Below are 13,215 nucleotides of genomic sequence, written 5' to 3'. Positions count from 1 at the left end.
GTGGCCGGCTGTGCTGCCGCGGAGGCCTCACCGCCCCTACTACTCCCACTGCTGGCCAAGCCATCCCTCTACTCACCCACATCCCTTCACTGTTGTGGATTCGCCGCCTCTGGGTCATTCCCTTCCTGGGTCTCGCCGTTGTCCATCGCGCTGGTGTTCTCGGCACGGCGTGGTCAACGTTGTCAACAAATGACAACATTGGAAGAGGGATGTACATGGAGAGGCTGACAGTTGGGATCCACATGGTCCATGGCCGCACGCAAGCAAGTACCTCCTTATTACGCCAAAAAGAATGAATACTCCCAATGACAGCTTGGACCTACCAGCTATATCTTCGCATGCAAGGAAGTGTCTCCTTATTACGCACAAAAAATGAATACTCCCCCTGCTATATGGGACCCACCATAGTGGAAGGCTGACTTGTGGGCCTACTAAGTTGACGCGGACGGAGGGCTTTGTCAACTTAGTCAACAAATGAGTCTATCACCAGTGACCGTTGGATTATTAACATCCAACAGTCGTCCTGCTTCTTCAACCTTTGATTTTCTTGCTCCAGCCATCCAAACCACCGCGTGCTCTTTCCTCCCGTGGCCGGCTGTGCTGCCGAGGAGGCCTCACTGCCCCCTACTACTCCCACCGCTGGCCAGACCATTCCTCTACTTACCCACACCCCCTGTTATTCTGTGGCGACGGCAGCCTGACACCGAAGCTGAACCAGTGAACCCTCGTACTCCTCTCCGCGTGGGCATCCACTGCCGCGTCTTCCTCAGCTCCGCGTCATCCCCTTCCTAGGCCCCGTCGTCGTCCACCGCCTTGGTGCTCTCGGCGCGGCATGGTCAAGGAACGACTTCCATCGGAAGAGTACTACACGAGGAGAGGCTGACAGCTGGTTCCACGACCGCAGCAAGGAAGTGCAACCTTATTACGCGCAAAATAATGATTCCTCCACCTGATAGCAGGGACCCACTGGACGGGCCACTGTATTTCGCGAAAATACCTTCCCCCTGACTGCTGGGACCCACCAGCTACATCTTCACACGCAAGGAAGTGCCTCCTTATCCTCCCTGATAGTCGGGACCCACCTGGTCGAAGCTTACGTAGCGTTGTCATTCTGGTCGCGAACATGTACATACATACGATCGGTCTGTCTGGAGGCTGCAGCGATGAACCGTGGCCGAGTAAGGAAGGGCACATGTTGTAGTATAAGCGCGCACGTGTCGTAGTAGAGGCGCGCATGTAGCATGTCACGCAATCCAGTTGATATTGTGTACACGTACGTACAGCCAGGGTGCACGAAAGTAAATACGACCACGTACGTACATACGGGTGGGGTCTCGAATACCTACTCACGCATACGTATGGCCAGGGCTCGTGTACATGGCTGGGTCGGAACGGAGAAATTGTGCTGTCGTGTTCATCGAGAGGCAACAGAATGTGTCATGTTCATCGGGAGCCAACTGGCTTGGACGGAACAGTTGATCGAAACGAGGCCTGGCGTACCGCAGAACGGAGGAAATGGCCTTCTGTTCGACCGGCCATGATCGAAACGGGATCTTGTTCATCGGGATGGGTCTGGCATACCGCAAAATGGAGGAAACGGATTTCTCTTGGACCTCCTACGGTCGAAACGGGGTCCTGCTGATCAGGAGGGGTGTGGCGTACCACAAACGGAGGAAATGGACTTGTGTTGGAGTGCTACGGTCGAAACGTGGGTCCTGTTGATCGGGAGGGGTGTGGCATACCGCAAAACAGGACTCCACGGGCTATTGTTCATCTCCACCATTGACCTCCTCCAGCCTTCACGGGCTACTGTTCATCCACCGTCGACCTCCTCCAGCCTCCACCTGCGACTGTTCATCTACGAGCTCCTGTACATCCATCCTCCATCGCTCTTCCACCGGCTACTGTTCAACCAGCCCTCTCCACGGGGTCCTGTTTAACCACCCCTCCATGGGCTACTGTTCATCCAGCCCTCCACCGGCTACTGTTCAACCAGCCCTTCACGGGGTCGTGTTCATCCAGCCCTCCACGGGGTCCTGTTCATCCACCCCCAACCGGCTCGATCGATCGGGGTCCTGTTCATCCAGCGGGAATGGCCTCTACTACCACGGGGTCATGTTCAGCCAACCCCCAACGGGAACTGTTCATCCAACCTCCCCCCAACAACGCTCACTATTCATCAAGAGGCAGTAGGTTCGATCAGCTTTAGTTAGTAGCATTAGCGAAGGAATCGCTCGATCGGGTTCAGTTAACAGGCAGGGACCGATCGCTCGGGTTCTGTAATGTGTAGCCTACAGTGCAATCGCTCAGGTTCAGTAGGCGAACGCCTCGCTCGGGTTCAGTTAGAGCGCAACGCCTCGCACACATGCGCGTACGTGTATGAGAGAAACACGCAAACCTCCGTGCATCGCTCGGCCCCGACCACCCACCGTAACCGGGAACTCCCTAATATTTTCCTCGCCCTCGCTTCTACCACGGTTTTTTTCGTCATGGACGGCCCAAAGAATATCATGCAGCTGCGTCTCCGGCCCGCCCAGGACGAAAAGCCCATTTTTTGTTATGATTTTTTGTCATAGAAGTAGGAGCCCACCACATCTATGGTGACACCGGGTTTTGTCACAATTATCGTCATAGAAGTGTCATTAGCATGACGGAAAAAAATTCGTTCGGCCCAAAATGTCACGGATGTGTCTTTTTTTTATAGTGTAGGTTCAATCTTGCGGTGTCCTCACCCAGTGACAGCAGGGGTAGCGAGGCACATATTTGTATTGTTGCTACTAAGGTAAAATGACGGGGTTTAATCATATTGCTTGGTTTTATTCTTGATACATTATGTCATTGTACTTCATGCATTACTCTGTTTTTCATGAACTTAATACGTAGAGAGGCAAGCATAGAAGCGCTCTCGAAGTGGAGTAATAATAGTAGATACTATTAGGAGTCAGTCTACTTGTCACGGTCGTAATGCCTATGTACATGATCATGCCATGAATAACTTCATAACTATGCACTTTTCTATCAATTTCCCAACAGTAATTTGTCTACCCACCATATGCTATCTTTATGAGAGAGATGCCTCCAGTGAAAACTATGCCCCCGGGTCTATTTTAAATCATATTGTTAAAACCAAAAATACCTTGCTACAATTTTCTTACTTTCATTTTAGTTTGCAATTTATCTATCCACTATTACCAGATTTGATCCTTGCCATTAAATAGTACAAGGGGATTAACAACCCTCTTGTCGTGTTGGGTGCAAGTATTTCATCTGTTGTGTGCAGGTACCGTCGATGGTTATTTGCATGGTTCTCCTATTAGTTTGATAACCTTGGTTCTCTACTGAGGTAAATACTATCCGCTACTATATTGCTTCACGCTTGACGCCACTCACAAGTATCAAAAAGAATTTCTGGCGCCCTTGCTGGGGAGACATCATCAAACAACTCGAGGTTCCTCCATACACATTATAATTTACTTCTTCTACTTTTTATTTGCCTTTTCTTTTCCATCTCCCTCCACTTCTCAAAAAATTCAAAAAACACTAAAATATTTTATTTTGCTTTCTTTCTTGAAATTTGCCATTATGTCTCAAGAAAACACTAAGTTGTGTGACTTCTCGAATACTAATAACAATGATTTCATTAGTACTCCAATTGCTCCTCCCGCCACTAGCGCGGAGTCATAATTGATGTTGCATTGCTAAACCTTATTATGAAAGAACAATTTGCTGGAAATCCTAATGAAGATATTACATCTCGTCTTAATACCTCTGTTGAATTATGTGATATGCAAACGAAAAAATATGTTTATAACGATATGGTTAAGTTGAAAGTATTTCCTTTCTCACTAAGAGATCGTGCTAAAACTTGTTTTCATCCTTACCTTACAATAGTATTGTTCATGGGATAAATGTAAGGATGTTTTTGTTGCTAAGTACTTTCCTCGTGCCAAGATAATATCTCTTAGAAATCAAATCACCAACTTTAAACAACATGAGCAAGGACATGTTGCACAATCTTGGGAGAGAATAAAGTTAATGATTAAAAATTGTCCCACTCATAGACTAAGCTTATGGATGATAGTACAATTTTTTTATGAGGGACTAAACTTTGTCTCGAGAAATCTTCTAAACTCTGTTGCAGGTGATACATTTATGGGAATAAAATTAGGAGAAGGCGCGAAGCTTCTTGATAATATGACAACAATTATTCCCAATGGCACACCGAACGAGCTCCAACTGGTAAGAAGGTAAACTCTGTCGAAGAAGTTTCTACTTTGAGTGATAAAAGGGATGCTCTTATGAATATCCTTACTAGTAAAAATGCTCATGTTGATCCTAATGATATTCCATTATCAACTTTGATTGGGCAAAATAATTATGCTATTGATTTGAATTTTGTCGCTAGAAATAATTTCAACAAGAATGCTTATAGAGGGATTTTCAATCCTAGACCGTATCCGTAATCCCTCTAATAATTATGGTAATTCCTATAGTAATTCATATAATAATAGGATACCTACTGAACTTGAGAACAATATTAAAGAATTTATTAGTTCTCAAATTATTTTCAATGCTATGGTAGAAGAAAAACTAAACAAAGTTGATGATATATCTTGAAACATGGATATAATTTCTCATGATGTGGAACCTCTCAAAATTAAAATTTTACCACATATGAATGATGTTACTTAATCTCTAAAGTCTATCCAAGTCACCATGGATAAGAGTAGAAAAAGAATTGAAAGGATAAGAGCTAAGCATGAATTCCTAGAAAAAGCACTCGCACCCACTTTTATCGTAGTAATGATGAAGATATTAAAATGATTGGTGTGTCACCTATTGAATCTTTGTTTAGAATATAAAACTTGATCAAAAAGGGACTGGGGATGAGTCAACTTTAGTTAGAAGGTGTCCCAATTGTTCGGAGGGTGATGATCTCATTGATAAAAACAATAAAAGTGGGTTTAAAGAGGTCAAAACTTTAGATAGTGATGTGCCCACTACTTTGGATTACAAGGACTTTAATTATGATAATTGTTCTTTGATAGAATGTATTTCCTTGTTGCAATCCAACATAAATTCACCCAATGCTTACGAACAAAATAAAGCTTTTACTAAACATATTGTAGAAGCAATGATTAATGCTCATGAAGAAAAGCTAGAATTGGAAGTATCAATACCAAGGAAATTACATGATGAATGGGAACCTACTATTAAATTTAAGATTAAAGATTATGAATGTAATGCTTCGTGTGATTTAGGTGCTAGCGTCTCTACTATACCAAAATTGTTATGTGACGTTCCAGTCTCATCGATATGGATGAATGTTCCCTGAACCTGCATTTAGCGGATTCAACTATTAAGAAGCCATTTGGTACCCGTGGATTTTACTGTGCTAGATATTTAATGCAATCCATCTTTTCTTATCATACTTGGTAGGACTTTCCTACGAACCATAGATGTTGTTATTGACATGAAAGAATGAAATATAAGGTTCCAATATTCATTAAAGAAAGGGATGTAACCCTTCCCAAGAAAGAGAATTAAACCACCATATGAATCTATTATGAGAGCTATCTATGGAATTACTTTGAAAGATGACAATACTTGCAACTATGCATTATGCCTAGCTAGGGGCATAACACAATAGCGCTTGTTGGGAGACAACCCAATAGTTATCTTAAATTTTGCTTTTTATTTTTGTTTTGGTGTGATGTCATGATTATTTCTACTTTAATTATTGTGTTTTTATCTTTTAATCAATGTTCATGACAAGTAAAGCCTTTGAGATGATTTGAATGATAGTTGAATTGATTCTGTGCAAAAACACATACTTTTGCGTCCAATGTTGGAATTTGCATTTATTATTAGAACATGGTAAAATTCTGAGTTTTTACACAACATAAAGATAAAAATTATTTACGTTGTCCTAAATTTTTCATAATTTCCGGAGTTACACAAGTATAGTTTTTGTTCAAATCATTACAGACTGTTCTATTTTAGACGGGTTCTGTTTTTTTATTGAATAGTGTGCTTATTTTCATGATGCTATGGGTCATATCGGGGGTATAAGTCATGAAAAAGTTAGATATAGTAGGCATTATTAAATAATATATATGAATAGGTTTACAATAGTACCTAGAGTTTGTGATTTGCCAGTTATACTAACGGATCTCACGAGGTTTTGTTGAGTTTTGAGTGCTGAAGTTTTCAAGTTTTGGGTGAGTTTGCGATGGACAACGGAATAAGGAGCGGCAATACCCTAAGCTTGGGGATGCCCAAGGCACCCCAAGGTAATATTCAAGGAAGACCCAAGCATCTAAGCTTGGGGATGCCCCGGATGGCATCCCCTCTTTCGTCCACGATTGTATGTTTACTCAGAGCTATATTTTTATTCATCACATGATATAAATTTTACTTGGAGCGTCTCGTACCATAGTTTTTTTGTTTGCTTGTTAGTTTTCCTCAATCATTGTTTGCTGGACGCACCTTTTGAGAGAGACAGCCATTTATCATGATTTGTTAGAATAGTCTATGTGCTTCACTTATATCTTTTGAGCTAGGCAATTGCTCATATGCTTCACTTATATCTTTAGAGCACGGCCGTGCTTATATATTTATATAGAAATGATTGCACTCTCATGCTTCATTTATATCTTTTTGAGAGTCTTAAATAAGAAGTGTTTATGGGCACAAGTTATGAGACTAGTTCAAGAATGATAGGTATATAAGAATGATATAATAAAACTTTCATGTAGATCACTGAATATGAAATGTCTGGTTTAATTATATTAATGTAGTAATATGAAAGGGCATTGGTTCATGATCATTGATTAGTAGAAATATCGATATTAAAGCTTGTTATGTATTACTCATTTAAGTGTCCGTCATGGCATGGTGGGGATATTGGAGCATTTTTATTCCTCAATGAAATCCTTTGTGTTGTTTGAATCGGGGGCATGCGAGTAGTACTTTGCTCTGAGGGCTAATAAAAGTTTCACAATAAATATATGAGTAATTTATGACTAATGTGAATTCATGGCCTAATGGTACTCCACATATTGCTATCCTCTCCGGTACCGTGCATTGCCCTTTCTCACCTTGAGAGTTGGTACAAACTTCGCCGGTGCATCCAAATCCCATGATATGACATGCCCTATCACATATAAGCCTCATTATATCCTTCGTCAAAACAGCCACCATACCTACCTGTCATGGCATTTCGATAGCCATTCTGAGATATATTGCCATGCAATTTCCATGGTAACTTCCCCAGTGAAACTTGTCGAAGCCAAGTGTGTTGAAAGCGAGTGCATCACGACCGTTCCCCCACTTCTCTGTTCGCTGATGAACTTGCTGAACGAGCCTCCGATCTGGCCTTGGCGCTCTTATCGAGCTTTGCTTAGATCTGCTCCACATCGAGGTTGACGTCGTTAATACGGGTGGTGATGAGACTGTCGAGCGCATCCATAGTCTCCTTCAAGAGCTTGGTGGCGGATTGGACGATCTCGTCGCCCTGCTGCTTGAGTTATTGATCAAGCCCTTCCTCGAAATCAGCTCGAAGAAGTTGATGGATCCGGTGCCCTTCACCAGACAACCTCTCCATGGCTTCACCCCTCTTCTGCAGCTTGAATCTCGTGGCATGGATGTGGCACGGGATCTCCAAGATTGAACAACCCTGATTACCAAATGTAAGTATCTATCTATTCTCCTCAAACTTTATCTAATTGATGAACTAAAGAAGGGGAATTATGTTGTTCCTCCCATCCACCTACACAACATATTTGAATTACAACAAGAGGTCCTCACCTAGCTTGGGGAAGCCACCTACTTCGTGTCTAAGCCAAAATGAGATGGAGAAGACAAAGATTACATAACAAAGAGTCATTGGACCCTTAACGGGCCCAGTTCGAGCCTAGAAGCCACTGAGGAGTCCACTAGTTGAATCACCCTTGTCCCGCATCCGCATTCGCTGACGGTTGATCTTGATCACCTGCTCCTTCTTCTTGTCAGTGAGCTCGCTAGCACTTCTACAGCTTGATACAACCCTTTTGTAATATCAGTTTTTGAGCCTGATCACACCCCCTTCAGGAAAATGCCCTCAAACTTGGGGCAGAAATCAACTTGAAATATGCATATTTCCTGAAGGTAATACTCCCTTCTTGTCAAAAAGAAATAGCATAGGGTCTCGTTTCCTTCCCCTCCTTCCTCGAGACTATACTGGCAAGCCTATGAATCCTCCTCCGTACCGTCCATCTCTGTAATCGGTGGCAGAAAGGGGAAGCGTGTTGCCTCAATCCTTCTCGATCTCCGGCGTAAATACATGCCGTCTTGGGAGGGGAGGGGGTGTTAGGATTTCTCACTGAGAATGCACAATGGTGAGATTTGGCATCAGGTGCTTCAAATCGATTTATGATTTTGACGGTGATGACTGTGGCTCGATGACAGAGGTCCTTGCAGGCACGTGCATAAAGTCTTTCCGGTTGTCAAGGAGAAGTTCAGGTTGGCTTTGGCAAGGGACGACGGCGGCTGTCATCGATGGCTCGTTCGGATAGCGGTAGTGGTTGTCCCATAGTCCAAGGGCCTCGATTATTTTTTACTAGTGAATCGCGATCTTGCTAATCACATGTCCTTGTTCCATAGTCCAAGGGCCTCAATTAAGTTGACTATGTTTAGGATTGCTTTGTACTCTTGGTGAACTTCAATAATATATCTAGGTCATTTTCAAAAAAATTGTGGACGAAATCACATCACCTTTGAACGAGTAGCATAATCCTAATCTTCATCTATTGTGAAAGGGTAACTCCAAGTCTGTGCGTGCTGCATAAGATAGAGCGCAAACGAGTACCTCCTTTAGAGCGCTAGCGAAGCTCTGGGCAGCCCATTTGCTGGCTTCTGCCATGTTTTTTCTCCCACCAATTTTGAGAAGGTTCTAGAGCCTCCCCTAAACCTGTTTTTTCTCTAATAATTTTTGCCGCCGGTTTTACTTTGGGTCTTTTTTAGAAAAAATTGAATATATTTTGAAATACATGAACATTTCTCAAAAAACATTTCACGAATATTTTTCAAATTTGTGAGCATTTTTTATCTGAGAACTTTTTAAAATTCAAGATTTTTTTAAAATCCTAGGACTTTTGTTTATTCGTCAACAGTTTTTGAAATCCAGGAATTTTTTTTGGTTTCGTAAATATTATTCGAATTCATGGACATTTTTAGACGGTTTTCTGTTTTTAGCATGTTTAAGATAAACCGAAAACAAAACACCATAGAAACTCATAGGTATAGTTCGTCATCCCTTTGGACTGGTCTATTTAGCGCAGCAAGGGGGCCGAGGAGTACGCAATTGCTCGCCCCAACGCGCTCCGCAGCTATGACTCGCCCGTCGCAAGACATAGCTCCATTTCTCCTCTAGCGCAGTGGCGTGAGCTTTTCTCTTTATGGTTTTCTTAATTTTTCACTATTTGCTCAGATTTTATTTTATTTTTATTTTTTCTTCAGTTCCTATGTTGCTTTCATGGGTTTCAGTAATTTGTTGGTTTTCTTCGGTCTTTTCATTCGAAAAAATTCCTATATTTTTAATATACATAAGGAACATTTTTTTATGTTAATATTTTTTAACTACACAATTTACATCTTGTCTCTTATATGTTTCGATGTCCATTTTTTTCATATATACTCTACATTTGTATATACATATAAAGAATTTTTATATTCTTTTAACATTTGTTGAAGACATGGTAAACATTTCTCTAAATGTAACATAAACATATTTTGAATTACACGAACATTTTTAATTTTATACATTAAAAAAATATCACATGCATTTTTTCTAAATGTGTGAACAATTTCAAATGTTATGAACTTTTTTTAATTCAATCAACATTCTTTAAAAAATTAGAGTACCAAAATAATTACACTATGTTCTAAATCTAAAATTCACAGTGAACATTTAGGGAAAAAATGTACATTGAGATTTTTTGACATATCTGTATATATATAAATAATTATAATAATAAACCCAGCAATTGAAAACAAGAAAACAACAACAGTAGAAACTATTGTATATAAAAGACCAAACCTAAGAAAGTTAACTAGGCCAACCCATTTCAAACTGTCTTGATGCGTCTCATTTTTTATCTCGCTAGAAGCGAGACATAGTTTCGTGAGAGCAAGTGACCGGAGGTTACCCCTTGCGGTGGACCTCTAGGGGTCACTTTGGTTCACTAGGAGCACACCAAGTGGTGTGCCCAGCCACGGGCACATATCATGTGTTGGTCACTCTCTCTGGATTTTGTTATTTTATATTTCTTGTACGTGTTTTCAGGTTTTAGCTGATTTTCTTGAATATTTTGGCTTTTCAGTTTTCGGTAGGTTTTGATTTTTTTTACCTAAAAGTATAACATATTGTCTAAGGGCAACTTCAACGCAGACCCACAAATCGCCCGCATATGTTTGGACCACACAGTCTGGATATGTTTTGCCATCCAACGTGGTCCTGTGTCGGTCCGCTCGGCAGTCCTGATGCGCTTTTTTCTGCAAACCAGAGAAAAACTAGGGGGCTTTGCGGGCGTCCAGAGAGCAGCCACGCCCGCACCTGACTAACCTTGCCCACCAGAAAACCCTGCCTCGCACGTGCGCGCTTCTAGCCCGGCACCAGTTGCCCGCATTCATGTCGCTGTAGAGCGGCCGCTCCACATTGACGTCGGCCCAGAGCGGGCGCGACATCTCGCTAGCGCCGGCATTGAAGCAACGCGCCCTCCGCGTCGCTTCCCCGGTGTGCGCGTCTGTTCAATGTCAGAGAGACGTAAGCAGTACAGGATGGGGCGGATATCTACCATGCCCGTCCGTATGACGCGAGTAAGCAGGCTACCCGGCCGAGGAACCAACTCCGGCGTCGCGCATTGACGCACCAGGACACTTGGCATCACCGGAGTCCGCTATATAAAGGCGGCTTGATAAGGAGTTGCCCGATCTTCTCAGTGAGCGGATGATGTCGGTGATGAACTTGCATGATAACTTGTGGGACACACTCGAACTCTCCGGTTGTTCCCTTGTTGCCAATGCGACAGATCTTCAACCCTATGGATATTCGCAACACCACACATTTGTGCACGTAGTCGCCAACCACGAAGCGGTTTGCAATCTACCAATTCCCCGTGGAACTACGGATTACACTTGACTTTCAATAGTAAAACTCCAGATCGATGCAAAGTTGGAGTGGGTAAATATTCCTGTGCGGTGCAAACAGAAATATGAATTCAAAGGAATGCTTAAGGCACTTTAGTCTGGTATGGGTTTAATCAAAACACGGTCTAACCCTAAAAGGCATGACTTACGAGGGTATATAAAGACCACCGCACGTCCAACCTAGTGTTGGGGTTGAAATCAAATATATTTCTAACTTTCCTAACTTAAATGACTCTATCTGGAAAACTGATAGAAACAACCATTGTATTGTTTTGGCGACCACTACTCGATCTCTGCGAACCAGGGGCTACGGGTATACAGTTTGGAAAGCACACGAGTCAGGCTTCCCAAATTGTATTTGCATGCCTTATTTTATAGCACGGACGCAGATCCTGCACGTATATAAATGTCGGACCTCCTGGTAGTCAATCCGAGTCTGACAGGGAATATCTTGTTTGCATCTTTATTTTCTTCATGTGATGATGGCGCCACTTCCTCCCACACCTCCCTCAGGCTTGCCACCATTCCTTGCGCATAACTTCTTGCCCATGCACCCGTCTCGCCATTAATTCAATCCTAACGATACAAAAAGTCCATGACTTGGGCAATACAAAATTCTTCTGAATCAAAGTATCATGTTCACCTAGGAACGAATTCACCTTGTGATATTTGTCAGCAAGGCTCAATATTTCTTTCCAGCTTAAGCCCTCACAATTAGCATAATCCACGAATATGTCTTCATCATCCTCCCTCTCTTCAAGAAAAGGTGTCCTCGGCTTTGGGTAAAGTGGAAGAAACAAAAAGAATAACATGTATGCTGAGTATATGTATATATATAACATGTTGTATCATTTTTATTGACATGAATGGTACCGCACATATGCAATATACATTTTAAATTGTAAGTATAACACATATTATTTTCATATGGGAACATGGAATATCTTATAACTTGGCGACTATAATTGCAGGTATAAGTGAAGTACATATAGTCATGATCAGAATGAGGAACAAAAGATATCTATGGAGTCTTATTGTTCAGTATTAAGTCTTGTCCTCACAGAAGATTGATGATCAAATTTTCTATAAGCAAGGTCAAACCAATCCAAAATACTTAAATGTACATATATTGGATACCATGCTTTAACTGTGTCACTCTGATATGTAGAACAAATACATGTATGATCATGATCATTACTCGCAGCGTGTGAGATGCAACTCAATTTGCAAATACTAGTGAAATCTATAGCGGTAGCATATAAATGCAATAAGTGTTGGAATAAACACAACGGATCAGATTCTATCATAGCAATACGACAAATTACTCCCAATGGCACACCGAGCATGCTCCAACTGGAAGGTAATATAAATTTCCAATTTCCTCTAAAGAAAGGTATGGAACATTTCCCTGGAAAGAAGATTAATCATCCTTATGAATCTATAATGTGAACCACCTATGGCATTGCCTTGAAAGATGACAATACACGATACTATGCATTATGCCTAGCTAGGGGCATTAAAAATAGTGTTTGTTGGGAGGCAACCCAATAGTCATCCTTTATTTTTTTCCTGTGAGTCAACATGATTATTTCTATTGTAGTAATTATGTTTGTATTTTTTTACTTTGACTTTTATGCCAAGTTAAGCCTTTAGGTTGATGTGATATTTATTTGGAAAAAACAGAAAGTCTAGCGTCTAGTGCGTGAATATTTTATCTTTGCTATAACATGATCAATTGCTGAAATTTTTATACATTACTTCTATGCAAAGTGTTTACGTTGGAATAATTTTTTAGAATTTTCGGAATTGCATGAGTATGACTAAAAGTTGCATCATTACGTACTATTCAGTTTTATGAATCTGCCTAAAAACATTATTATATTGGGGGGTATAAGTCATGGAGATGATAGAATATAGTAAGTATTATGTAAGAACAATTATGAATCTATCTTTGACAGTACCTAAGCTAATGATATATTTTATTATTGTTGGGAAACGTAGCATGCAATTTCAAAAAAATTCCTACGA

The sequence above is a fragment of the Triticum urartu genome, chromosome 4A, assembly GCF_056163025.1.
Source record: "Triticum urartu cultivar PI428250 chromosome 4A, HENAU_Tu73, whole genome shotgun sequence".
NCBI classification, from domain to species: domain Eukaryota; kingdom Viridiplantae; phylum Streptophyta; class Magnoliopsida; order Poales; family Poaceae; genus Triticum; species Triticum urartu.
This window is presented reverse-complemented; position numbering follows the sequence as displayed.